Below are 25,750 nucleotides of genomic sequence, written 5' to 3'. Positions count from 1 at the left end.
GAAGAAGAAGAAGAAGAAGAAGAAGAAGAAGAAGAAGAAGAAGAAGAGGAGGAGGAGGAGGAGGAGCAGGAGCAGGAGGAGGAGGAGGAGCTAGTTAATAGCAAACAACAAATATATTGATAGAGTTTGGCTTGACAGGTTATTGCTTGTGAGTATGTCCCAGTTTTCATCTTGAACCAGTTCTCTGGGAACAGGGTTTTGAATATTTACTATCTATTTTGCAAGCACAGTTTGCAACTCATCATTACAGGATTATGTTTGAATGCTTATGAATAGGCATAAAAGGAAGATTTGTAGGACATCTCTGGAGTCATGTTGAGGCCCCTAATTCAAGAGAGTTGATGCAAAAAAAACTACTCTGTAATGAAAATTACTTTCTAAGGAAAGAGCTGGCAAAGCCTAGTTTGCAGGTAGGGATGGCAGATACCTCATAAGCTAGTGCTTCCATTTAGGAAACTCCACAAGGACTTAGGCAAAGAAATCAGGCAAATGAAGGGAACACAATTGCTACATAGTTTACGTTGTCATGAACACTTCAAAATACGTTTTCTAAGAATAGTTCATTCAACTGGATCCCTCTGTGACACTTTTCATTATATACTGACTTTATATACTACATAATAATGGGGTTATAAATTTCAGATTTGAGGAAAAGATTCGAGATAGGGATAGAGATAGAGATAGGTATAGGTACAGGTGTAGTTATAGATATAGATGATATAAATATAGATATAGATATAGATGGCTTTTGCCCAAATGCTAAAGAACATAGATTTTATTGTATACAAATAGAAGTTCAACCCTAAAGATGCCTTCATGCAGAAAGCAAGGTGACCAAAGCAGTGCCAAAGCAGCCCTATAATCACTCCTTGGCAGTTCTTGGCAGCCCATTAAAAGTAAATACCCCAAGGTCCTCATTAATACTGGAAGAGGGTCACTGAATACAGTTTTGCTTTGGGTGCCCAGAATGTATGAATAGAAAGTGACTAGAGGAAACATGAGTCATCTGTTGAGTAAATGTATGCAGAATGACAGCCATTGTAGAACAAAATTGGTCATCTTTACATGAGAACTATAGTATCCAGGGCATTAAGAGCTGAGAAGAATCTAGTGACCCTCCTGATAAATTATAAAATGCTTTATTTCTTTATTAAATTATAGAAAGCTCTATTATTATAAATTGCTACCATGAATAGCCACCTGAAATATAGTTTTCAGTTATTAGAATCATCAATAACATTTACTAACTAAAATATATACCTTTGGATTTGCTCCTTAGAATGACAGACATTATTAACATGCTCTTAGATTCATTATTGTCTCTCTTACTGGTTTATATGTATATGCATATGTATTTACGTATGTTTTGTTTGTCCTTTTAACCTGTGATTTCAATGGTATAAGGAACTGTCAGTGAGGAAAATCCCCCTAAAAATAGAAATTCCAGCACGGCAATGGAAAGAGAACAGGATTTGCATTCAGGCTGGATTCAATTCTAACTTCTCTTACTTACTCCTCTTTGATATTAGGCAGGCCAGTTATTTTCTGTGGATTTCAATGTGTTCACATTTCAAAAAGATCATTGGAATACATGGACCCTGAAGTACCTTCTGGTTCTATCTCTATGGTTCTATGATTGCCACTTGCCTTGCAACTTAGAGTCCTAGAAATTACCTTACCTGTGCACATATATCCATTACACAGTATTCTTGGGTAAACAATATGGAAAGAATTATTGTTTAAGAAACTTTCATTTATAGACTCAGAGAGTAGCATGTTTTAGAATAGTCTTCTATGCTTATATATTTATACTGTTTCTTTGAGATGAGGGTCTATAGGACCTTAAATATTTTTGTAGCATTCAATTCATAATTCCACTTAAGAAAGCATACACATATTTGAGTGAAAGTGACAAACTTAATATTTATCATCATCTGATAAATATCATCTTTTTCTATCTCCTATTCTCCATGAAGACACATCGAGTATAACAGATTTAAAAATGGGGTTTGTCCAAAATTCAGGGGGAAGCATCCATTTTAGGTGTTTTTCTACTCCTCTAGATGTGTGGATATCATATTCAAGGTCACTAAGAGTGAAAGGATAAATCTTGCTCCCCACTGATAACTTCAGACCATTCTAGATGTTCAGGGAACTGTATTAACTTTTTCAATGACTTTAAATTTCTTATTTAGCTCATCCTCTGTTTTTATCTTTTAAAATTTAACATCTATGTCGACAATATACCTAACAACTTGACAGATATGACTTAACTCTAGTGAGTTACTCCACACCACTTCAGACATACCCTTCACTTCAATCTCTTGGAATTTTATCTCCATCAATTTCTTGAACTTTGAAATTTTAAACACTTTAGCACTTTGTTTCTTTTGCTATAAAGTTAGAGGGTTGAATGAGATAGTCCTTCATGTCCTTTCCTGGTATAAATTATTATGATCCTATGAAATTCCATCCTATGACTTCAACCTCTCATCTCTCTATTTCTCCTATTCATACTAAACCTACTCTTCAGCTTTATTAGAACCTTTGGTCCCATGATTTGGACCATCACTTCCACTGTGGATTAACTTGTTTTTCTATTCATTATTGACCTCATTTTTTTTCTTTGCCAATTTAATGCTTCATAGATACTACCTTAGAATGTTGTTTTTATTGACCTTTCAGTCTTCATGACCTAATCCCTAGGCATTGGTCACCATCCCACTTCTCTAATTCTGCTAAAGTGCTGCTGTGTGTTCAGAAAAAAAAATGAATTTAAGTTGACTTTAACCACTAGTCAGTCAGTAAATAGACATTTATTAAGACCCTACTTAGTTCCAGGCCCTGTGATAAGTGCTGAGGATATAAAAAAAGAAAAAAAAAATACAGTCCCTGAGTTCAAGAAGTTTACACCCTAATAAGAAATACATTCTAATGCTTATCACCACTACAGATTGATGATACAAAAATGTGAATTGCTGCTTCTAAATAGACATTTAACTCTAACCTTGTTGACACTATTTCATTTTTTTCCTTCTCTTCTCTATAGGGCCCGGCCTATTATTTATTTTTTTAAGCAATTGAGGTTAAGTAACTTGCTCAAGGTTACATGGCTAGTTATTTTGTGTGGGTGCTAAGTATCTGAGACCAGAACTGATCCTGGGTCTCTTGACTCTAGAGCCGGCGCTCTTACTCACTGTGCCACCTGGCTGCCCCCCCTGCCTATAATTTATTGATAAAGATTGATAAAGACACTTCATTGAGAAGATTGAAGCTGTCTGAAATGAATTCTGTTTTTTTCCTCTTTTCCTAAGATCTTCTGAACATTATCATTTTCTTTACTTTCTTTACCTCCGGTAACAGAAGAAACACCTCTACTGCTCACTCCCTATCCCTAAATCTATGTCTACTACTATTCTCATTTCTTCTCATATGCTCGAGGAACTTGTTCCAGCTTTCATGTCTTTCACTCACAAATGTCAGTCTCTAACTTTGGAAATTTGTTATTTCTGTTGAAGGGACCACCATCATTCTAATCACCTTGATTTACAGCATTGGAGTCATTGCTGACTGCTCATTCTTCCTCACCTAGCAAATTCATTAAGTTGCAAACTTTTACCTTTTCTAAACCAACACCATCATTCACATTCATCCCCTTATCTTCACTCCCAGGGCTACCACACTATTTAATCTCCTCATCATGTCTTGCCTCAACTACTTTAATAGTTTTCTATGTGGTCCTCCTGTCTCAAGTTTTCCCTTCCCTAAGTGGCCAAAAAGATATCCTAAATTTTTATTGTGATTATTTCACTCCCCTGATCAAGGCATCCAGTTGCTCTCAATTACCATTAGGACCAAATTTAAACTCCTTTATGATTTCAAATACTTCAAAACCTCAGTTCTGTAGGATGATTAGATTTTACTCACTTTTAAATCTCAGTGGTCCTTCTAAAATAGCCTATCTACCCAACTATCACCTCTCTTTCCCTTTTGAAGGGTTTTCTGTCATGATTAGAATGTATTTATATAAATATATATATATATATATATATATATATATATCACCATTATCTATCACAGTAATTTTTAAAGTAGGGTCCACAGATCCCCTAAAGATAATTTCTGGAGGTCTGGGAACTTGGAGGGAAACTTACATCTTTGATTCCATATAATCGGTTTCCTTAATATTTTATTTAATGCATTTAATGCATCTCAGTATTCTGACACGTGGCACATAGGCCTCAGCAGGTTTCCAAAGTGTTGCATGACAAACATACAAAAGAGTTAAGAACTTCCACTTTATGAAGTTTATTCAAGATTCAGTATTGCTTTTCCTGATTTCTTATTGTTATAAAGACATATTTATAACTATTTTCAGAACATCTCATCATGATGTCAAACCAATACCTCAGACTCAACAATTCCAAAATTATATTCATTATAATTCCTTCTAAACTTGCTTTCTTTTTATTTTACTATTTGCATCTCCAAATATTTATCCAGTCTTCTGAGTTCAGTATCCTGACAAAATATGTAACTCTTCCTTTTCCCTCATCACTCACATTTAACTAATTATTAAGCCTTTTGGACACTAGCATTTCACAGTCACTCCCATATAGAGGATTGACTGATGCTATTTTTCTCATTACTGTATACTTAGACTGCTGGAATGATCCTATCTATCTCCTTCCTATAATCTATTCTTTATGCCACTACTAAAATAATATCTGTTATGCTCAGAGCTGTCAGATGCCTTGGTCTGGTATACAAGGCAATCCACAACCTAACACCACCCAATCTTTCCAGATTTCTCTCATGTTGCTTCCCTCCTTGCAACGTATGTTCTCCCAGCTAGAATGTCTCTATTCTCCAACATGTACTCAATTTTATTTCTCTTTGTTTTTGTATTGAAAAACTATTATTAAGCTCTGAAGCACTTATATAATATTTAGTATAGCTATGTTAGTGTTTTGCCCCTAAGAGACTGGAAGCTCTGTGAGTTCAAGAAGGGTGTTTTCTCTAAACTTTTTTGTCTCCTCCAGTATCTACAGCAGTGCTATGTGCACATTAGATATCAAATGCATTTGCTGTTTTCAATTCATTAATTTGATTATTCATTCAATGAATACTTATTAGACAATTATGTGCAATGGACTGTGCTAAGCTTTGGAGGGAATTGGGGGTATCATAGAGTGTACATGAATATAAATATGGCACTCTCTTTGTCTTATGCCCAGAATGCTTTTTCCCCCTTTTCTCTCTTCCTCTATTGAATGTCCCTATCCTTTAAAGTTAAACTCAGAAGCCATTTCATCTATAAAGCCTCTACTGATCACTCCAGCAAATGTCATAGTTTCTCCACATATATATGTATATATACATATATGTGTGTATATATGTATATGTATATATGGACTATCTACCCCTCTATCCTTCTAGTATGCTTCAAGCTCATTAAGGGCTTAAAACAAAAAGTTCCCTGTTTAAATGTTATGTCTAGCTATGGATTTAATGTAGTATTATTTGAACTTTTGATTTTAAGCATATTTGCTGTTTTATATTCAATAATGTATTTATTCATTCAATAAATATTTATTAGGGATCTCCTATGAGCAATGAACTGTACTAAGCTCTAGAAGGCTTTGAGGAATGAAGGAAGTGAATACAATGGCTGGAAAGTTTGTCTAAAGAAGTAGCCCTTTACCAACTTTAAATTGAGTTTGCTTTAGATATTCTCCTTTTAGCTTCCAAGGAAATGACTATGGAAAGAAACTGAGGTTGGATTCAGGACCTTTTTTCTTACAGCTCATACTTATAAACCTGAAAGGGACCTCACCTAGAAAAGATGTAATTCAACCCCCTCATTTTATGGATGGAGAAATTGAGATGCAGAGAAGTTAAGAGGTAAATCCAGGATTTAAAACAAGGTTTACTGAAAACAAATCCAATACTTATTTGATTGACCAACAGAACTCTTATACTGAGCTTCCCCAAACCCAACCTAGTCACTGAAACAGGATTTTTTTTTTCAAATAAACAGCTACTTAAGTGTTTGCTCTTTTTGGAACATTGTGTTAGGTTTTAGGGGGAATGCAAGGATAATATAACATGGTTTTTGTCCTCTGATAGCTCATAGACCAATAGTAGAGTTTAATCCTGCAGAGCTTTGACAAGCATGTAGAAGGCAGCTAACAAATGCTTTTTGACTAAAACCAAATCTTGCTGAAAAAAATTTTCATTTTTTATCAAGACTGTCAGTAACTTTTAAGTAACAAGATTTTTTTTAGTCCATTTCTTTTTAAAAGTTCAGGATGACAAATTTTGTGTATTGACTCAGATTTGAATCTAAGCTAATGGGAGGTCATTCACTTTTAATCAAATTTATTTTACAGACAACATTTTAGGTATACAGCTCTTTCATTATGTGAGCTTTGCCCATATTAATCTTTCTATGACAACTGAAAGGAGTGGTGTCTTTGTGATGACTACCACCAAAGGCAGTTAAATAGAGCCTTGTAGAGGTCCTACCTGCTGTAAAATACTCCCAATTTGAAGCAAAGTCATCATGATTGTATAAAAACGAAAACATTTGGCACATTTTCCTCCACTCTGGAGATTATACTGTTACCACTCTGGTCATAGCCCCCAGTTATTATCTGACCACAACAATGAGGGAAGGACATTACTTCCTGTTTAACTTGTAAATTATATATGAAAAGCTTATCATTGTTTAAACCTAATTTTCTTAGGTTTAATATGATAATATTAGCATCAGTGTCATGTTAATATTACATGAAAGAAGTTAAATTTTTAGCTGGAGGCTATTAGGCAAAAAAAAGAGTCAATTTTCACATTTGAGTGTACAGTACCTTATTTTAAATGAGAACAGAAACTTAGATTTGAAATGAAATGACATTGACATGCACATACTCCTATCAACTTGGGGTTATATCTGTACTCCCATACTCTTTTACAATTTGCAAAGGGGCTGTTATTGCAAATGTTATTTTTTCCAATAAAGAGACAGCTCATTAGATCTCATTACTAGTCAGCAGCTGTCGCAGAATATAGATTTCCAACTTGGAGCAATACATCTTTTCACAAATGCTCTCACTTAAAATGTGGAAAAGATCTATTTCATTGTTAACCCCCAGTGACATTATACATGGTTGCACTTACACCTTTGGCTCTTCTTTGGAGCATTTCATACTTTAGTAACTTTAAGTTGAATTATTTTAGATTCTGCCTTTTAGTGCTGTCTCTTCCTTGGATATCTGAAGGGATGTGAAAAACCAAATCATTTTTATCCCCACTAGCCTCATGCAGTCCTGGTGGAGAAGGAAAGTATATCAACAGATATTTATTCAGAGTTTATTCTGTGCATAAAATAGTAATAGTTGGTAGTTGGGGAGCAAGAAGGGGTCTATACAAAGATTGACACAGACTACCCTCTGGAAACGGCTAATCTAAGCAACGGGAAAAGTTACACAGTATAAAAATTTAAGAGTAATTCAAAATAGCAATAGGAAGAGTGTCACAAGTCCATGGAAGATGAGTAATGAAGAGAAAAAAATGCTACTGGAGTGTAGACATGGGGAGAAATCATTGTGTGTTGAGTGATCTGAAAAGGCTTCTACCTCGCATTACATGGTGGTAAGAGAAATGATTTATGAATCATGGTGCTATGTAGATTTTTAGTTGCCTTATACTTCTTCCAGAGTAGAGTGATTTGAGCCACAGGATATGTAAGAAGATTTGAGTAAGAGGGCTGAGTTAGAAGGAAAGAAAAACTTTTGATGAGCAGAGAAAGGTAGACTGGTATTCCAGGTAGGAAGAAGATGGAAACATAAATTGAGAGGTAGAGGGGAAGTCAAAGATGATCTCGTGTTACCCCTTTACTTTACAGATATTTCAGGAATGTGGAAAGAAGAATGAAAGATGAGTTTTATTGAAACAGGGGGAATGGGCCCTGAATGGTAGGAGAAAAGTCTAGAAATGTATTCCATTTAGGTAGAGAGATAACAGAATTTATGAGATATTACATTTCTTATCAAGCAGTTAAACTTTATTCTATAGGCAGTGAAAAATCTATCTTTCTCCTTCCCATTTCCATGCTACCCTAAGTCACTTAGGTAATGCATAATGGCAGCTACCACTCTTTTTAGGCCCTTATCACCTAACAACTGGATCACTTGCTGGTAGGTCTGTCTGTCTCAAATCTCTCTCTACTCCAATCCACCCTCCATTTAGTTACTAAAGTGATATTCCTAAAACACAGGTTATATCATGTACCACACACCCAAGCCAATCAATAAATTCTCATTGCTCCCTACTGCCTCCAGGATAAAATATAAAATACTCTGCTTGGCAATCAAAGTCCTTTATTACAGAGCCCCCTCCTACTTCTGTAGTCTTCTTGTATCTTATTTCTTGACATATACTCTTAAATTCCATTATATAGGCCTCCTGGCTGTTCTATGAACAAGGTGATCCATCTTTCAGTTCTAGACATTCTCTCTTGCTTTCCCTTGTACCTGAAATGTTCTCCCCCTCCTCTGTGACTACTGACCTCCGTGGATTCCTTTGGGACCCAATTCAAATATCTATTTTTTTACTAGAAGTTTTCCCCAACCACATTTAATTCTACTGCCTTCCATCTATTAATCATTTCCTTTCCATCCTGTATGTAACTTATCTCTAACCTCTTCTCTCCCCAACCTTTTCAAAAGGAGGCTTCCATTACTGCCACAAAGTAATACAGGAACTTGAGACTAAAGTCACTCTGCTTGCCTCAGAAAGTGGGAATACTGGGCTAGAAGTATATCTGCCTTTTTACTTAAATATTGTTCATCTAGTAGATAAGATTGGGTCCCATCTAAATTCTGAATACTTTGCCATTTTGAAAAGGAAGGAAGATTCCAATCTTTATATCCGAGGATTTACCTCTTTTCTACCTAAATGCAAGTTCAACAATGAGCACACATAGTGAATAGCAAAGAAGCCCATTTCTTGAAATCATAACAAAATATAAATCAGAATATTTATGCATAGGAGACTGCATGTCAGATAATACAGAATTCTCTCATTGGGAAAGGAGGCAACTCAGTTCATTCAAGAAAGAAGTTCCTGGATCACACAAGAGGAAACTCCACACAATCTCTAGGATAACAAGCTAGGAATAAGGACATGATAGAGACTGTCAGCTCCTTTCATGTCTTCATAAATTCTTTTCTTTTAACAAATGCAAATGGGATTAGCATTTTCCATCTTTTCTCTTGAAGGTGGAATCCAGAAGCCAGAAACACTCAGAGTGACTCAAAGCTAGAAGAAGACTTGAAGGTTGATGAGTCACCAAAAGGACATGACCTTGAAGACTCCCAAAGGGGACTGGCAAAGGCTGGAGTTCTCTAGCATTTCACCAATTTTTCTGAGTCCCTCATTCATAGTAGGACATTTATCTCCACCAGTAAACAGACTCTGATACCAATGGGCTTTGGAATAGAAGTTACAAATATAAATACAGAAATGCATACAAATATACATGCATATGTACATATGTTCATTTGTGTATATACAAAACAGATACAGATAGATATAAAAATAAACATATGCACATACATTGCATATAATATATATGTACACATGTATACATGTACACATAGACACATCTACACAACCCACAAGTACATACACAATTTCATTGTGCAGATCCAAATGCATATGTGCATACACATGTGCATATATGCATACACAGAGCATGAATTCTTTATATACATCATCCATTTCTCTTGTGGGTAATATGGAATTTTATATCCAAATGAATGTGTATATAAAGTCTTCCCATTTAAAACCAATTCTGATGAAAATAAGATTCAAAAATTTCCTGCAACCCCACCCCCACCATTTTCCCTATCACTGTTAAAGCTCTTCCTTCTGAGCCTCTTAGGTGAGAAAATTTCCCCTATTTCTCTCTCCATTCCTTCTTCTCCCAGTACATCACTCTTTCTCATGCCTTTATTTTTTTAGATCATCCCAACATAATCAAATCACATCTATGTCCTTCTAACTGCCCTAATAATAGTGAAGTTCTTAGGAGTTACATATATCATCTTCCCATGCAGGGATGTTAACATTTTAACTTTATTGAGTCCCATGTGATTTCTTTTTTATGTTTACCTTTTTATGTTTCTCTTGATTCTTGTATTTAAATATCAAATTTTCTATTCGGTTCTGATCTTTTCATGAAGAATGATTGAAAAATCCTCTATTTCATTATATATCCATTTCCTTTCAAGATATTATATCCAATTTTCCTGGGTAGGTTATTTTTGGTTATAATACTAGCACTTTGTCTTCTGAAATATTATATTCCACATCCTTCTTTTCTTTAATGTGGAAGCATCTAGATCTTGTGTGATTTTGATTAGCTCCACAATATTGAAATTGTTTTATTCTGGCTGCTTGCAATATTTCCTTCTTCACCTTGGAGCTCTAGAATTTGAGTGTAGTATTCCTGGAAGTTTTCATTTGGGGATCTCTTTCAGGAAGTAATCAGTTCATTATTTTAAATTTCTATTTTTCCCTCTGGATTTAAAATATTGCAATAGTTTTCCTTTATAATTTCTTTTTTTTTTTAAAGCAATCAGGGTTAAGTAACTTGCTCAAGGTTACACGGCCAGTTATTTCTGGGTGTGGTGCTGAGTATCTGAGCCCGGATTTGATCCAGGTCATCCCGACACTGGAGCCGGTGTTCTTACTTGCTGAGCCACCTGGCCGCCCCTTCCTTTATAATTTCTTGAAATATGAGGTTTGATTCTTTGATTTTTTGATCATCGCTGTCAGGTATTCCAATAATTTTTAAATTCTCTCTCCTCAATCTACTTTACAGGTCAGCTATTTTACCAATATTTCACATCTTTTATTTTTTTCAATCTTTTGAATGAAGCTACTGATCCTGTCACAGCCACCTCCAAGACCCATTGCATGTACTCTGTGACAGCAGAGTCATAGACCCCTGTGTCATAGAGCTCACCTGCCAATTTCCTAAATTATCTTAGCATAATAAAATATCTCATCCTCACCTTTTGTTGGCTTTACAACTCCATAACTCAATCAGTATTATTATTATTATTTGCTTTTTGGAGGGCAATTGGGGTTAAGTGACTTGCCCAAGGTCACATGGCTAGTATTTGTGCTAAGTGTCTGAGGCCAGATTTGAAATCAGCTCCTCCTGACTCCAGGGCCAGTATTCTATTCACTGCGTCACCTAGCCACCCCCAGTAGCATTATTTTAAAGTTATTTGGAAGTTAATGTCCAGAGAACTGGTCTCGGTTGCTGCCTCTACTCTGCCATTTTGATTCTGTCCTAACATCTTTATTTATATTATTTTATGAAAGAACTTATTCACCAACCCAGATATGTGTATGGTAGCTATCTCCTTCATTTGGCAAAGTAAATCAGATAGTTCCTGCTTATGGTATTTTTTATACCCCTTTGGTCTTCTGGTTGTGTCATTAGATTGATGTTGATTAAACTATGGGTATAATTATGATAGTGTTAATACCTTTTGCTCTTTCCTCTTTCCCATTTTTGGTCACCAATTACTTGCTTAATTCAGGAATAAGTTTTAATTATATGCTGTATAATTATATTAATATTATTTACTCTTGATCTTTTCAAAATAATTTTGAACTTAAATCTGTCAGTTTCAGCTATCTGTATACAAACTGCTGGTTCAGAGATAATTCTCAAATCAATAACTAATTTTTCCCTGTCACTTAAAATATAATCTCTTTTATTCTTTGTGGTATTATTTGGCATTTGCATGTAGTAACTACCAATTATTTTCCTGAAGAAGCTGTTCATGATATAAAGTATTAAGCTTGTGTGTAATCTATATGCTTATGACATATCTTATTCCTTCTTCCAAAACCATGCTGTCTCATGTATTTCTACACATTTTTGCTTTTTTTCCAACTTTGCACTGATGTCATCATATATCAGTGTGTATGGTGATTTATTTTAGCGAGTCTTATGAAATTCTCTATTGAATTATTTTTACACTTCATCCTTTGTAACACATGTTGGTATATAACATGAATTTATATTCATTATATTCTTTTTGTAAATATTTTTCCATTATATCTATAGTATGCACTTCTTTTTGCCTTTGGAGGCATTTATGAAACACACTACAACTCTTTTTTTTGTCTCTCCCAGGATTTCCTATGAACCATCCATCCATTTGCCTCTAAGTTTGTTGTTTATTTTGGTTTCATCTTTTATAGTTTCCCATAGGTAACTAAAGGTTAAGTGACTTGCCTATTATTAAACAGCTAATTAGAGGAAGGAATTAAACCCTCACTCCAAGTCTAGGTCTTTCTTTCTTTACCCTTTTGCTGATTCTCCTCACTTCTCTGGGTACACATATTAGTACATGTTGGGGAGGGGAGCCATGGTGTAGTGTGTGTCTAGAGAAAGGAAAATAAATATCACTCTGAGATGTAAGAGAAACTCAGTTGCCACTTAATTCAACTCATATCTGACCCAGGTTGTCTACACCATTGTCTTATTGCTTCTTATTTACTATTGATAGAAAACTGATAGTTGATATATCCATCTATATACACATACATCATACATACATACATACATACATGGAAGCAACGTAGCCCAGTGTATAGAGCACTGGATTTAAAATCAGGAAGACTCATCTTCCTGAGGTCAAATGTGACCTCAGACACTTACTAGCTACGTGATCCTGGGCAAGTCACTTAACCCTATTTGCCTCAGTTCTTCATCTGTAAAATGATCTAGAGAAGGAAATGAGAAAACACTTCAGTATTTTTGCCAACAAAGCCCAAATCAGGTCATGAAGAGTCAGACATAATTGAAACTATTGTACAACAACATACATATATACATATCTTTCACTATTCCTCAAATAATAATAAGATGATTTCAGTATATGAAAAGATACAGTCATAAACATACTCACTCAACCCTGATTTTTTGTAAATGTCACATAGGCAAACTTCAAAATTTCTTTTGAAACTTTTTAATCAATGGCTTTGTTATAGGCATGGGGAATTAAGGCCTCGAGGTCACATGTGTACCTCTAGGTTCTCAAAGGTGACCCTTTGACTGAATCCAAACTTTAAGCAATAAATCCCCTTAATAAAAAGGATTTGTTCTGCATAACTTGGGCCCAGGCAAAAGGCTGCACCCAAGGACCTAGAAGACAACATGGGGCCTCAAGTTTCCCTATCCCTGGTTAGTACAGTATTTGAAAGTAGATTATTACTGGAAAAATTAAATAGAAAATTTATCAATATTGACACCTCAACTTGATCGTTCAGATCATAAAATTCTTCGGAGAGCCATGAACCCTTTATTATGTAGACAGTGGCCTAAAGTAATTTCTGTATGTGATGCATGAATTGGATCATAACCCAGGCCACCAATCATTTTACCTATATTATGATTAACCCAAAGAACCACATGCAAATTAATTGTTGGTGGGTTTGTATTGATCATCATTAAACTATAATTATCAGAGCATCCCTGATATAGTCCATTCATTTTATAATCATAAATGTAGAGAAATCACTTAAAACCAAAAAATCCCCTATGTCTGATTTGCTATGATTTATCTGTATGAATGATCTGTTCAACAGAGTATAATCACTACCAAATACCTTACTAGTAAGTCTTTTCTACTACCTGAGATGAGAGTCCTAAGCATTATGATTGTAACAGTGTTGGCAAGCTGATTGTATTGTATTTGCCCTTCTGCCATGGCAAATTCCTACTATCTTGGATGTTTTTTACTCCTAGAAAATATTCTGAAGGAAGTTAAGGCATGCCTCTTCAGCCTCCAACTGATCAGTATGAAATGTTCATTATTAAGATGGAATAAATGTATCAAGTTAAAACAAAGAAAAAAAATTGATCTGAAGAAGTAGCAGATGGCCCTGGTCATGCTAAGAGATTGGAAGATAGAAACATGTGACATAGCTATAAAAGTGAAAGTCAGAGCAACTGAACACATAGAGCTAAGAAATATTTAAGAGGCCTGTCCTATGAGAGGAAGCAGCTGAACTTTTTGATAAAAGCTAACAAAGTTAGTATTTCTATAGAGCCTACTATGTACTAGGTACTGTGCTAAATGCCTTTACAAGTGGTATTCATTTGATCCTCACAGAAGCCCTGGAATGTAGGTGCTATTATTAACCTCATGGTACAGTTGAAAGAAACTGAAGCAAATAAGGGTTAAGTGACTTGACCAGGGCCACATAGTAAGCGTCTGAGACTAGATTTGAACTTTGTTATTCCTGTCTCTGGGTCCAGTGCTCTATCTACTATACAACCTAGTTGTCTCCCTAGAAATAAAAAAAAATATATATTCGTCAGGTTTTGCATGACAATGCATGAATAACCTATATAGAATTGCTTGCCTTCTCAATGGTCAGGGCGAGCTGGAGAGGAAGGAAAAGAGAGGATTTGGATTGCAAAGTTTTAAAAACAAGTGTTAATATTATTTTATATGTAACTAGGGAAAATAAAATACTATATAAAAAGAATGTTTAAATATATATATATATATATATATTTGTATGTGTGTGTGTGTATTTGTCCTCCAAGAAATGAGGATATGAATCTTCAAGTACAACTACAAGAGACATCATAATATACAGAAAGGTAAGACTAAAATGATCTGAGTAGTGTTGTCCAGTGACTTTCTGTTGAAATGTACAAAAGTAGCAAATAGTACTTCTGATATCAATAAGAGAGAAGCCTGCTGTTGTCCTGGGAAATCTATCTATGATAGTGTGAAAGCCCCTACCAAGATTTGTTAGATGTTCTGACTGCTACCCAATTTGGATTATTCATTTGTGGACCAATAATAACTCAAGTAATCTAGATAGAATCACAAATATTTATGAAGGTCTTGGAAAGAAATTAATAACCTTATGAAACCTTATTTTTATTTTATTTTATTTTGTATTTGTTTTGTTTTCCTTTCTTATAGGCTTGCCAAGTGAAGGCATGGACTTCATAAAAGAAGTATTATCTTAGAGGAAAAGTAAAATGAATTAAGAAAACAAAGTCTGAAAGGTGAAATTTTTTTCTGTGTATGACTTAAATAATATAGATGATAGATTTTTGATCCAGAATGAAGTACCACTAAACGTTTAAAACGTTTTGCAGTTTTTAGGATTTGTTTTCCATTATTGATAGTCTAACATATATAATGTAAAGATGTTTGATATTTTAAGATTTTTTTTTGGAGGGCAATTGGGGTTAAGTGACTTGCCCAAAGTCACACAGCTAGTTTTGTGTGTGTGTGTGTGTGCGTGCATGTGTGTGTGTGTGTGTGTGTGTGTATGTGTTAAGTGTCTAAGGCCAGATTTGAACTCAGGTCCTCCTGGCTCCAGGGCCAGCACTCTATTCACTGTGTAACCTAGCCACCCCTATTTTTAGATTTTTTAAGGTAATATTGATTTTCAGATTTCACTGCAATATCTGTAGGTTCATTCAATGTATGAAAAGAAAATGCATTTGATAATATAAAATCTTAGATTTTGGTAGCTCTATGATCTCTCTGATGATGGTATTTCCTTCTAAGGTAATGTGCTGGGTAATTCAGCTTTACTTTCTTATTTTCTGTGGTTCTTGTCCATGTCTTCAAATAATCTTTCATCTAGGGGCTCTTTTCAACCTCTTTAACCTTATGTAAATAACAATGAGGCATAAGAGTTGTTATCCACCACAGGTAGTATGATTGGCCCATATCCTTTTCTAGTAATAAATCTCAATGAAAATATCTTTCTCGCTCCCTTTTAAGCATTCCAAGAATCAAAAATTCCCAAATATAAGATATTTGGAGGAATAAAACCAAATGAGTATATTCATTTTCAATTTCCAATATCTGCATTGGGTTTTCCCTATTATTTTGAAAAGTGGTTAATTAACCTTGGTCCATTTATTCATTTTAATTGCATTTGCATTCACAAGTAAAATTATTCAATGCTTTTTTGGTCAGCAGGATTTCCCTCTTGTTCTTGAGAAAGGACTATTAACCAAAAAGCTGACCTCGTGTACCTGAATGATAGCATATAAATAAATGAGTTTAATTTACTAATTGTGACTGTATTGGACAGGGACTATAATTGGTTGGTTATAATTTTTCTTTGGAGCAAAACTCAGAATTTCTGAGGAATTTGCTTTGGCATATTGACTCATCTTTATTGTGATAATTAGACTCATCCCCTCTGGAATGATCAACTACAGTTTGAACACTTAATAAATTTGTTTAAACTAAAACAAGTTAGTTCTGTTCATTGGCCTGAGCCAATGAACAACCTATGTGTTATTCCTCAAGTAAACATGTTCACCTGTTGTAAACCCTATAAACACTAAAGTCTGATTTAATTATTTTTCTCACCTTCCTAATCCCGTAGTTGAACTGACAAAATTATACCTATGTCATCACTCCCCATCATTTTAAGGTGTTCCATGTACAAAAACAATGCTCTAGCATTGTTGAATGCTTTTTTTAAAATGAAATACTACAAAATTAGCAAGGACCTTCAGGCCTATATTTATTATATATATACATATATCAGTGTATATTAATATTCACTATGAAAAAATGTTGTTAATCACTAGTAAGAGAAATGAAAATTTAAAAAACTCTGAGGTACCACCTCACACCTACCAGATTGGCTGCTATGAAAAAGTAAGAAAAACGATAAATGTAGAAGATATGGGAAAATTGGAACACTAATACATTGATGGTGGAGTTGTAAACTGATCCAACCATTCTGGAAATCAATTTGGAACGATACTCAAAGGGTTATAAAATTGGGCATGCCCTTTGATCCAGCAAAACCACTTCTAGGTTGGTATCCCAAAGAGGTCATAAAAAAAGTAAAAGGAACCACATGTACAAAAATATTTAGAGTAGCTCTTTTTATGGTGGCAAAGTACTGGAAATTGAGTGGATGACTATCAAATGGGAAATGGTATGCGAATGTAATGGAATATTATTGTGGTATAAGAAATGATGAACAGTTGTATTTCAGAAAAACCTGGAAAGACTTACATGAACTGATGCTGAGTGAAGTTAGCAGAACCAGGAGAATATTGCATGCAGTAACAGCAGTATTTTGTGATGACTAATTTTGATAGTCCTATTAGCTCTTTACAGAAATACAATGATCCAAGACAATTCCAAGGGACTCATGATGAAAAATGCTTCTACATCCAGAGAAAGAACTATGGTGTCTGAATGCAGAACAAAGAATACTATTTTCTCTCTTTTTTCTCATTTTTTTACTTTTTGTTCTGATACTGATGTGGAAATATGTTTAATATGATTGTATATGTATAACCTATATCAGATTGCATACCATCTTGGGAAGGAGGGAAGAAAAGGAGGGAGGAAAAAAAATTGGAACACAATCTTATAAAAGTGAAGTTGAACACTATCTTTGCATATAGTTGGAAAAAACAAAATACTACTAAGTGGAAAAATATTCATTTACTGAATTCTTCTCAACTAGAAATAGGAATCAATGAGCAAACTTTTTTTAAAAGACAAAGTCAATATCACATTGTTAAGTATATTGAAGGAAGTAAACAAATATTTATTAAGGGCTTGATATATGTTGACACTGTGCTAGATGCTTTACACGTATTATGGCATTTGGTCTTCACAACCAATCTAGGAGATGGGTACTATCATTATCTTCATTTTACATTAGAAAAAAAGTGAGGCAGATAGAAGTTAATTGACTTGCCAGGATCACAGAGCTAGTAAATGTCCAATGTTTTATCTATTATATCACCTGTCTGCCTACTGAAGTTATAGTCTTAGTTATATAAGTGTATAATATGACTTAAAGATTTATCTTTATAAAAACTGCATACCAGACTGAATGAAGTAGGTTTTAGTGAGAAGTTTAAAATATAATAGCCCAGATAGTTTCTTTATGGAAAGTATGCAACTGATGTATACTTAGTGACCTTAGAAATTTTTCTTTTGATATTATGGTCTGGTCATACCAATACCCTATTACTTCAGATTCAATGTTACAATGGGTTGAGGTACTCTTAGGTCACTGAACAGTTAACCAAAAGAAATTTGCTTAGTTTTAACAGCAAGAATATACAGGTAAATGTCCTCCCCATATCTCCATGTTAAATCAAATTGTAACAAAAAGGATTTGGGAACTTGAGTGATTTTCAGTCATTCACCAAATCTGAAAGGCACTGACCACAAGTGAACAGGACCGTTTATGTCACTAGGGGACTATGAAGTTATGTCAAAACTTCCATAAAATACCAGGAAGATGCATCAAAGGAACTATAATTTGAACCTTCTCCCACTACCTGCCTAATCAAGACCTACCTTGCTTAGCTTTTAGGGAAAATCTAACCTCTCTTATTTTATAGGGAAAGGATATAACCCTGGTAGATGCAATATTTTTACACCTGACCTTTGTGATATGACTAATAAGACCCTGATATTTTTCCTAATAAGCCATGATGAGGTAGAATCTGAGCTGGACTGAGAAGGATAGAAGCAGTTTCATGATTGACAGAAATATAGATGGACTCTATTTCAGCCTTTACTGACAATAACAGGAAAAAAAGAGTTCAAGAGAACATATGAAGATAAAGGGGGTAGTGGCAGAAAGTAGACCAATTGAGCTATAGCATAAAATATTTAAAAAGAAATTAAAGTGTAAAGTATAAATAAAAAGATGGTTAGGAACTAGACAATTGGGAGGCCTGGAATGTCAGGATCATTAATAAACTATTCAATAGACAATTGGATGTGACAAAGATTTTTGAAGAGGAGGCATGACCACAATCATTCACTATGAAGACACAATGTGAAGAATGAACTGGATGTAAGAATATGAGCTAGGAGGGTATCGTAATATACTCATTCATTCATTTATTTCATCAACAATAACTTTTCATCATGGCAGCATAAATATAAGAGGGTTTGAGCTTGGGCATTGTAGTGGAATTGGGAAAAATACAAAGTACATGATAGATATTACAGAGATGGAATTGACAGATAATACACATATTATCGCATTTATTAACAGCCTACTATACTATATACAGAAGATTTTGATAGGCCATAAAGAAGATAAGAAGTTAAAAATATGTGATCTCTAACTTCAAGGAGCTCAATGTCTGTCATTAGTAGTCCCCAAATTGTTGCATTTGGAGAATGAAAGAAAGGAAATAAGCATTTCTTTAGGGTTTACATGCACTGTGCTAAGCACTTTACAAATATTATTTCATTTGATCCTCACAATAGTCCTGAGAGGAAGATTCTGTTGTTATGCCCATTTTACTGATATGGGAACTGAGACAAAAGGGATTGAGAGACTTATCTAGGATCCTACAGCTAGTAAGAGTCTGAGACCAGAAGAAAAGAAAGTGAAAGCAAAGTCAAAGATGGCAGATTAGGATATTGAGTGACAATTAATCAAATTGAATCCTACTACATTCAATTCAATTTAGTTCAAATTTATTATCAGCCTACTATACTATATACAGAAGATTTTGATAGGCCATAAAGAAGATAAGAAGTTAAAAAACAATGTGATCTCTGGCTTAAAGGATGTCTTTCATTAGCAGCCCTGAAATGGTTGTCAAACTTCCTTGCTTATAGGCCATAGTCACAGATTAAATACATTAAATACACTGTCTGGAAGTTTTCCCTTACTATCTCCTGAGCCAAGAGTTCTTTCTTCTCCCTTCCTCCTCATCTCACATATCCAATTGTTTTCTGCCTCTATCTCCTCCTTTACAGCTGTCTCACATGAATAAATGGACCTTCTCCTTATCAAGGCAAACCTCTCCACATGCATGTGATCACCTTCTACCCACATCTTCTCTAGTAGATTGCCCCCTGCAGACTCCCCTCTCTTACTTTTATTCAATTTCCACTTGTCTGTTGGTAGCTTCTCTATTGCCTACAAACATTTCCAAACATGCCTCATCCTCAAAAACAAAAAAAAATTAAAAACTAATTTGTCCATCCCTACTAGATATTGTGTAATTTCTTCTTTTTGTTGCTATTTTTTAAAGAAAGTCATCTAACTTATGTCTCTACTTCCTTTCTTCTCACTCTCTTTTTATTTCTCTATTGTCTAGATTCTGGTCATTCAACTAAAACTGCTTTATCCAAAATTACTAATGATCTCTTAATTACCAAGTATAAGGCTTTATTTCAGTCCTCATACTTCTTGACCTCCCTATGACCTTTGATACTGTTGATCACCCTTTTCTTCTTGATAACCTCTTCTAAGTTTCCTTGATACTATTCTACTCTGTTTCACTTCCTACATGTATGACCACATATTTTCAATCCCTTCTGTTGAATCATGGTCCAGATCATACCAACTAAAGGTGGTTGTTCCTTAGACTCTGGCTTAGTGAAAGGAATCACTTATATTCTATTACTATTTTTGTTAAAATTAATTAATTTTAATGTTTTTTTCTAATTTATACTTTTCTCTCTGTGATTAAAATTGATCTTTCTATTCTTTCAAAATTTTATCTCTTGAGGACAGATTTTTTTTGCTAGGAATAGCTAGCCTGCTTCAATTGCTTTTTCCTAGTTGATCTTCTTATGATTTTTAAAAATAATATTTATTTTTATTTTTCAACATTCACTTCCATAAGATTTTGAGTTCCAAATTTTCTCCCCATATTTCCCCTCTCCCCACCCCAAAACAGTGTGAATTTGATATAGACTCTACATAAATATTCATTTAAAACTTTTTTCACATTGGTCATGTTGTAAAGAATTAGAATGAAAGAAACCACAAGAAAGAAGAAAGATACAAACGAAAAAGGAAAGAGTAAATAATATGCTTTGATCTGCATTCAGCCTCCATACTTCCTTTTTCTGGATGTGGATAGCATTTTCCTTCATGAGTCTTTTGGCGTTCTTTTGGATCCTTGCATTACTAAAAAGAGATGTCTGTCAAAGTTACTCATTGAAAAATGTGACTGTTATTGTGTACAATGTTCTCCCATTTCTGCTCACTTCACTCAGCATCAATTCATATAAGTCTTTCCAGGTTTTCTGAAGTCTACCTGCTCATCTTTTCTTTTCTTTTCTTTTCTTTTCTTTTCTTTTCTTTTCTTTTCTTTTCTTTTCTTTTCTTTTCTGCTCTTTTCAGTTTATTACATGAATGAGTTACACTAATCTAAGTTAAACAGCGGACCCCGAATGGTTACATTATACAAGCTGTGAGGTTTTTAAACTTGTGACAAGGGACAGAAGGGAATTTTTCTACTCATTGCAAGGAAATCCTCACTTAAGCTTCAGTGAGCCACAAGCACTTAAAACCCATGAACCTTCAGCTGGTCATCCTTAGCCAGTCCAATCTCAAGGAGGAACTGGCATATGTTCTTGCGCTGGTCACCCTGTAGCTGTATTACTTCTCCATATTCTGGATGCTCAATTACAGTACCATTGCAGGCAAATTTCTTCTCGAATGCCTTCTCTTGTTTCTTTTTATCGTAATCATCAGCGATCCCCTGGGTAGTAGTGAGGGTCTTCCTGCTGTTTCTCTGTTGAATTCTTATATGGATAGAATCCTCAGTCCCAGCAGGAAGCAGGTCATCACCCTTACTTGCATCAGCAAAGGGGTCGAAAGAGTGGAGGTTCTGGATAGCGGACATACGATACGATGATACGATCCCTTTTCCTCGGTAGAAACAGCCTGCGGAAGGCGGTGGTGGGAGAAGGGGGGTGGGGAGGGGAACTGAGCGTCGGTAAGCGAGGGGGCTCTAGGGGAGAGGCTGCTTGAGTTCTCAGCAGCGGCTCAGTGACTGGGGCCTGATCATCATTTCTTATAGCACAATAGTACTCCATTGCATTCACTTAGCACAACTTATTTAACCATTCCTCAATTGATGGCCATCCCCTCAATTTCCAATTCTTTGCCACCACAAAAAGAGGTGCTATGAATATTTCTGTATTTGTGGGTCCTTTTGCATTTATATATGATGTTGCTGGGTCAAAGGGTATGCACATTTTTATAGCCCTTTGGTCGTGGTTCCAAATTGCTCTCCAGAATGGTTGGATCAGTTCACAACTCCACTAAGAATGCATTAGTGTCCCAATTTTCCCACATCTTCTCCAGAATTTATCATTTTCCTGTTTTGTCATCTTAGCCAATCTGACTGGTGAGATGTAGTTCTTCAGAATTGTTTTGATTTACATTTCAGCTGGTGGGGGTGCCTGATGTGTGCCTGGTGTTGGTACTTGCCTGTTCCACCACCTTGGGGTTCAAGATCTCCCTATGATTTGCTGCGATGGGACTTGACCCTGGCTTGGCTAGATGTCTCCAGTCCTCTACTGGTCCCCTTCAGTCACAGCAAGAGGGACTTTTTCACATTAATTCTCCTAGCCTCCCAAGCTAAAGGACTGCTGCACCTCTATCTTTCTGCTGGCTGCAGTGTTTCAGGATTTTTCCTGAATTGATTTTCTCTCAGTTTTTCAAGGTTAATAATGGAGGGTAAGAGTGACTTAGTGCTCATTTCACCATCTTGGCTTCCAAAAGTGGAAATAGGTTACTTTCAACCATTCCATCTGTGGGTTGATAGTTCCAGAAAGAGCTGATGTCACTGCTACTACCAATTTAGTCACTCCCAAAGCCTGCTCTAGCTTTGCTGGATGTGAGTCTTTGCTGGCATGGCCTGTAATAGACTTTACCATTCTCTCTACCTGGTGAAGCAGACCTTTTCTAGTAATTTCCCAGGTTGTCTTGGGATGGAAATCTGCCTTACTTTGTCTCTTTGTGTGTTCTGCCACTCTAGAATTTGTTCAGAGACACTTTTTAAAGGTATTTGAAGGTGTTTGGGGAAGTTTTCAGGAGAGTCCCTGCCTTCACTCTGCCATCAACTTCTTAAATTTTTTTTGATTCTCTCAGATGTTTAACAAGGACTGAAGTGTTATAATCCAAAAGTGTTGGTTCCTCTGTGAAAGATAACGGAAAAGGATCATTACAGAAGCCCTGATGAATCTTCCTCCCCATACTTTTCCTCCCTCCTTTTGTATTAATTACATCCTTTTTAGTTTTATCAGTAGAGGCTTTGGTGATGATTTGGCTTAGCTAGTCTCATTGCAGGTTGCCTACAGATTTATTTTTTCCTTTACTGTCTTAACCTATTTCATGAGATGGTGTTGCTCACAATATTTCACATTCATCCCTATAAAAATCTGTGATCGAATTTGGACTCTAAACACATGCTACTTTTAGCTGTCATGTCTCTCTTCTTGGTAAGGAGACCAAATGTTTATTTGCTGCACATTTGGACATTTAACTTTGGATGATTTATACTTCATCGAGCAAAAATGGCCACAAAGTAGCATTGTGTAGCAGGGACAGGAATAAATGGAAATACCCTCCTGGGAATAAATCTTTTAGGAACTTAATTAGGGCCAGGAGGATAACCTTCCAGTGTTGTTATAAAGATAAAAAGAAATAATAGTTGTAAACTATTTTGCAAACCTTAAACCTTAAATCGTAATATAAATGCTAGCTATTATATATATGCATTGTGTATGGATACATGTATTTTGTGTGTATTATATGTATATAATGTATATGATAATAATTAAAAAGTAAGTGATCTATAGATCCTCATCATTAGAATGAATGCCCACATTGATGAAATCACAGATGCAGCCAGGTATCAAAGACCTATTAAGATGAATTATTTAAAGATCTCCATTAGGCCACATACATTATTTCTCTGACAAATTATGGTTCAGTTAGGAATCATGTCTAAGAACAATAGACATATTTTAAAAAGAAAATGTAAAGTAATAAGAATCAAACACAATATTGTTATCAAAATTGCAAAGCTTAAATGTGAAAGTCTAAAAACAGTAAACATCAACATAAGATTATCAAGAAAGAAGGCAAATTCATCCCTATGTTGGGACTAAGCTAGTCTAGGATGACATTAAACTATTATTTTTTTTTGTTTGCTTCCCCCCCTCCTCCATGTCATGGGCCTCCCAGAGCCATCCAAGTTGTATACTAATTATTTTTTCTTGGCTACATGCTGTTTTAATTACATTCATTATTTCTGTCATTCTGAAAAATCTTACGCATGGAAGTGTTGGTGGCCTGGTGTATAACCATTGCTTTTCCCCTGCTGTGCTAATGGCTCAAGTCCAAGCTGAGGTGCAAATGAACTGAGTCTGGAAGGCTAAATTTGGTCCCCAGTTAATTTGCTTCATGAAACTGTCACCTATTTTTTGTCATACACTGGCATCCTCACAAATTTCTCTTTATAAAAGAATTCAAGATTTAGGCTTCCATTTGCTAACTTTCATCCCTGATGATCCTCTGAGGTCACAACAGCAAAGACGAATGTGAGGGAAGGGGCAAGAAGCATAACCAGATATAAAGGAACTGAAGGATTTTTTTTCATGTAAAGTATCTATAGTTTCATGACTTTCTTAGGAGGGGTATACAGAGTGTTCCAGGAGGACTAGCACCTCTGGTTTTTATTATTATCTGAGGGTTTTCTGAGCCCTTCTCAGGAGTTCTCATCCAACTTTGGTGCCTACCTACCACTCAGCTCAAAACCGTGGCTCAAAGAAGCTGCAGCATGCACAGCAGGCATGCCCTGTAAGCTCTCTTGGCAGACAGGCTAACCCAGGCTGAGGATAACCAATGTACCTCAGACCCATCAGTGAGATAGGGGAATGTCTACCCCAAGCAGGTGAAAACTTTCCCTGGCAGAATGGGTGGGTGAGAATGGTTTGTTCCAACTACCGTGAAGGCAGTTAAAGCAGGTTCTGTAGAGTACTTAAGAGTTTGGTCAGACATTAGAGATGTCAAGGTCATCCAGTTGTGATAGTAATGGCAATTAAAGATTCCCCTGTATTGGCTTGGTTTTCAAATTGATTGTGTTAAAACCCAGAGTTTGTTAATCCCACCTGTGGGATGGGCTTGTTGATGTGAAAAGAAAGTCCTGAACTGGGAGGAGCTGGTGAGGTAGATTTGGAGAGACACTAGAGAGAGGCGGAAGATCGTTTTGGAAGCAGCACCTCGTGGAGAGAGAGAAACTAAGAGAATTGCTGGGGGCCGCTTTGAATTGCCCTGGACTTTTGAGACCTGCCCCCTGAGCTGCCAAGGACTGAGGAGACATGGCTGTTTTGCTGGTACTTTGTCTGTCTGTTTTGATGTTGTTTTGCCAGATTTGTCCACTGGTGAAAGACAGTCCTTTTGTTGAAGAAGTCCTGGAACCTGGCTGTTCGCTAAGAAGCCCTGAGACTGTCCTGCAGACAGAGAGTGAATACTGTCCACTGGTGAGGGACTGTGCTGTTGTTGCAGGGGTCTGGAGACTGTCTTGCAGACAGAATGAATACTGTCCACTGGTGAAGGACAGTACTGTTGTTGCAGGGGTCTGGAGACTGTCCTGCAGACAGAGTGAATACTGTCCACTGGTGAAGGACAATGCTGTTGTTGCAGGGGTCTGGGAACCTTTCTGTTGGTTCGGAAGCCCTGAAGAAGGATTTTCTTGTTGTATGTTTACAGAAATCCTGGGAGAGGGCTTTGCTAATGTGTTCAGGGGTTCTAGGACTGTTCTACAGACAGAGGATAAATTCATGAAGGGACTGGCAATGTATCTTATAGCCAAGCTAAGCCTTGTCTCCCCAGGAACTAAGATTGCTGAGAACTTGCC

General features: G+C 35.8%; 1 pseudogene; it reads right to left on the bottom strand.

Annotated features, from left to right (window-relative positions):
- Positions 1-21,178: 21,178 nt before the first annotated feature.
- On the bottom strand, positions 21,179-21,728 carry LOC138176464 (eukaryotic translation initiation factor 1 pseudogene; annotated as a pseudogene).
- Positions 21,729-25,750: the final 4,022 nt, after the last annotated feature.

This window comes from Petaurus breviceps, unplaced genomic scaffold (genome assembly GCF_028583685.1).
Source record: "Petaurus breviceps papuanus isolate PSGF00001 unplaced genomic scaffold, PetGlider_PUasm1.0 89511, whole genome shotgun sequence".
NCBI classification, from domain to species: domain Eukaryota; kingdom Metazoa; phylum Chordata; class Mammalia; order Diprotodontia; family Petauridae; genus Petaurus; species Petaurus breviceps.
The sequence above is the reverse complement of the archived record's forward strand: the minus strand, read 5'-3'. Positions and strand labels throughout refer to the sequence as shown.